This window comes from Gymnoscopelus microlampas (genome assembly GCF_963454915.1).
Source record: "Gymnoscopelus microlampas genome assembly, chromosome: 12".
Taxonomy (NCBI): Eukaryota; Metazoa; Chordata; class Actinopteri; order Myctophiformes; family Myctophidae; genus Gymnoscopelus; species Gymnoscopelus microlampas.
The window spans coordinates 4,557,833-4,562,179 of NC_139949.1; positions in this window are offsets into that span (position 1 = coordinate 4,557,833).

Sequence of the window (4,347 nt, forward strand, 5' to 3'; positions counted from 1 at the left end):
GCATGATGCCCGTAAAACTTACCCCTAGTATCCAGTGTCGTCCTCTGCATACAGGTAGAAGGATGCAGTCTTTGAATGCTGCATCTGCCTGCATCACAGTCATGACAACAATAAGCTTAGTTTCAACCTGAAGACACTTCTAAATGCACAACCATAGTCTGAGCTGTTTTTGTGTACACAAAGTAAAACCATACACAATACAGGTGTAGAACTTTTTATTAAAACAAAAATAAAAAAATAAAACATACAGAGACAGAGACGGGTCAAGACTGAGAGGGTCTGGCCAAGTGGCTACGACATAGGCATCCACAGCATGAACATCCTTGCCCTGTAAATAACAGAACAGTTTCAATTATCTAGGTTAATATATATATATATATATATATAGATATAGATATAGATATATATATATATATACATATGTAGTGTTGATGATTGAAATTGTACTTAAAAATGCTAAACCTTTTGCCCAGCAATCTTGGAGATCAAGGATAAACAACAGTTGATGATCTGTAAAACAAGAAAATCAATTTAGAATGTATTAACACATTCATTCCTAAACTATTTGCAAATATTTGTGTTATTAGAAGTGTACTAACTGTTGCCTCTGCTTCTTTGTCAAATGAGCCAAGATCTAGGAAGTCGTGCCTATTTATGGCTGTGGTGCCCAGATGACCAATTAATTCCCTGGATGATTTGGCGTCATCCAAGACATAATCAAGCTGTAAAATTTAAAAAAACAGATAGTGATTGAAAACAGACTTTTGAATTCCATTATATGAAAAAAAAGAAAAAAGAAAAAAAGAAATATGTTTAATAATGTATGCACATCAGTCCATATGAAACCCATGAGAAGGAAAAAACAACAAACATTTACCCGTGTCAATGGTCCATTGAAATCCGTTTTTGCACAGATGTAAATGGTAAATAAATATATAAATATATACAGATGTGGTAAATATGCTTCATGCCACAGCAGTGTTCATCACATACCTGAACAGCTCCTGCAACAGTCAGAAGCCCAACATGTATTAGTATTACTACACCAAACGGTTTCAACATGTGATATTTTGTTTCTGTCTCTGCTGTATTTTTGTTGGTGAATGTTTCTTATGAAACCTTACCAGATATCCATGATAACCAAAATCAATAACTTCATCGTTACTATACCTTCAGCAACAGCAGACAAGTTCCCAGCATGGGCTGATGGTGTGCCGAGGACAGTGGCTCCTCCAGAAGGGGAAGGGGCTTCAGATGCTTCTGTCGTCATAGCATGAGCATCTGTTGCTGCTTCTGTGGGGGCTGTTGTAGCAATAGAGGCTGCTGATGCTGTGGCACAGACAACAGTTGAGCTCATGAGACATTTTATCTGACCAGTATGCATTTACGATACGATATACGATACGATATACGATACGATACGATAATACTTTATTGTCAGTTTGCACTGAAATTTGTCTTGCGACCCAGAAACAGCCATGTATGCAACATATAACAGTACACACATTTGACATGACACAAGAAAACAACAAAATACAAATACATACATAAAGACATGCAAAGACAAGAGCAATGTCCACCACTCAGCCTACCCCTGGCTTATAACTCCTGATTAAGCCTCAATGTCGTCTGATGGACAAAGGACCTCTTCAGTTTGACCTTATTGTATGTAGGAACACTGTATCTCCTTCCTGAAGGCAGCAACCTATATTCTCCATACAAAGCATGGCTAGTGTTTGAAGTGATATTCCTTGCCAACCTTATCATACTGTTATCATACGTAGATGTATAGAGCCTCTGAAGTGGTTGTCCAACAATCTTTGAACAAATGTTCACTTGTTGCAGCAGTTGTGACTTTAAAGCTACAGACAGACATCCATACCAGGTGGTACTACAGTACTGCAGGACACTCATAATAACAGAAGTGAAAAACAAAAGAAGAATCTGTCTACTAGCACCAAAAGATCTCAGACGGCGAAGGAAATAGACTCTTTGTTTTGTCTTCTTACCCACTGATTCAATCTGGTCTTTCCATGACAAAAGGTGGTCTATTACTACTCCTAGGTATGTATACGAACATACCTGGTTGATCTGTTCACTATGAATGGTAATATGGGATCTGTGTATCTCTAGTGGGGCACCAAAAACAATCTCTTCTGTCTTTTTTGTGTTAATGATAAGAGCGTTGTTATCACTCCATTCCACCACCTTATTTACTCGGCACAAAACAATTGTTTAGTGCCAAGAATGACCATATAGTGGATTAATGGTCTGTTGGTAATTGCAGGATGTGATTTTTACTAAAAAGATTGTTACAATATATACTAAGAAAGTACATACCCAAAACTGCCTGCCCATTGTCGTTCAACTGGATTTGCAGTCCACTCCCTAAACTTTGCCTCATGCCGTCAATCTGTTCTCCATTGCGTCGATTGTTGTAGATGTGCAAAATGTTCCGCATTAAAAATATATGGGTTGAGGGAGTCATCATATTTAGAAAGTGATTGTTCTTCCTCATTCCACTGAAAAGTTGCTCAGCACACTGGCTATTGACCCAGCCACATAACTCATGAACAAGGTTTATCTTGCGCAAAATATCCCTCTTGTCCTTCGTGTTTGCCTCATGAAAGCAGTCATAAAGCGCGTAATGCTCTGATGACCCCGTTACTGGGTGGCCATTTTCATCTGGCACTGGCTTTTTGGTAGTCAGCCAAGGCAAGCTGACCTTCACGTCCCCTGCAGAGGCCAAGTTGATGTGTTCATCACTAGGATCCAACAGTCTGCCCTCGTGAGGGCTGAAGGGCAAGGATTCCGGCTCTTCTCTGAGGTTTGTACTGTATGTGTTGCCAGTCCTCTTGCAAAATCATACAAGGTCACATTGGGGAAATGCTTCATTGATAGCAGCAGATCAGCAAAATCTCTTGGGCTCTCAGCTCTAATGTTAAATTTAACCCCGTACACTACAGCACAAGGACATGTCATCACTGCCCATCCACCTGGCAAAAGAAAGTGATTATACCTGATGAGTAAGTAGTTTCAGTAGAAGCGGAAAAAAAAAACTGATGCAATCACAAATATGAATAAACTCACCAGAAGCCCCCCAGACTTTGGAAAACATTTTGTCATATGCTGACCGGTTCTGCATTTCCTGACGGAGCCTCCCTACTAGGTCCATCCTGGAACCCTTCGGATCTATGCCACACTCACTGCAGAGACGACGCACAGCGTCCATCTATGATGTTAAATAGAAAATATTACAGCCCTGATGGATTCAAGAAGGAGAAAACCCCCAAAAAACATAATGAATGACATGACAGAGTGCAAATACCTTAAGTTTTAGAATTTCATCCGTCAGTCGCTCCTCTGTTACACTGAATTCTGCAGCTTCGTTAGGGTTAGTTGGTTTATGGACCTTTTTAGATTCTGTGTTGAGGACCACATCAGAATTTCTTGTGTTGGGGCCAATCCACGGTGCCCATTCATGGTAGCTCGGCCTTACCACAAATGGGTTGTGCCTGTCACCTGCAGGAACATTTCAATAATATTAGTACATAATATGGTAAAAACAATTGCAGCACATGCATAAATACCATTAGAAATAGAATCTGGATGTAGACCATACTTACTTGGCACCAGCCCACGACTGACCATGTCCGATGTCACAGACTCCCAGAAGTCTTCAGCATTAACCTTCCCCTTGTAATCCTCGGGCGGTCGCTCACTACGAAATAAACAGAACGTCAACAAATGCAAATGTTGTACTGTTATGAATGATGCTAGGTCAGTGGGCTCATTAGCTATATTCTCATACTTTTCACAAGTCTGGTAGGACTACAATCTGCAGGTTACTAAACTGTTGTAACTGTTTGCCCAGGACCCAAACTAAGCTCAATGCGCCATGTTGAGAGCTTTTACATTGGATAATTTTCATTAATTCTTAAACATTTATTTTTTAATTCATCTTTGATTTATTTTATTTCTTCATTAAATTACTGAAAAAGAATAATTGAATTTGTTTTAAATTCATGATTTGTTTTGCTATTTTGCCCCCCTTGAAACAACAAAATGTAGGGGACACATAAAAATGTTTTTGTGACCCACAAATGTGTCCCTACCCAGTGTTTGTGAAACAGTACTAGTGTACTGTAGATCATGGCAAATATGGCTACAAGAATGCTAAAACTAAATTTGATACCAAAATTTACTGACAGTGATGTCTTTCTGTGATCATTTATAGCAAAGTTCAGGGCAATATTTAGTTTATTTATTTGCTTACCAGGCATACTAAAGACTCCCTTTTTGTGAAGGTCCATTACAACGCACACAGGGTGGTGACCACATGTCATG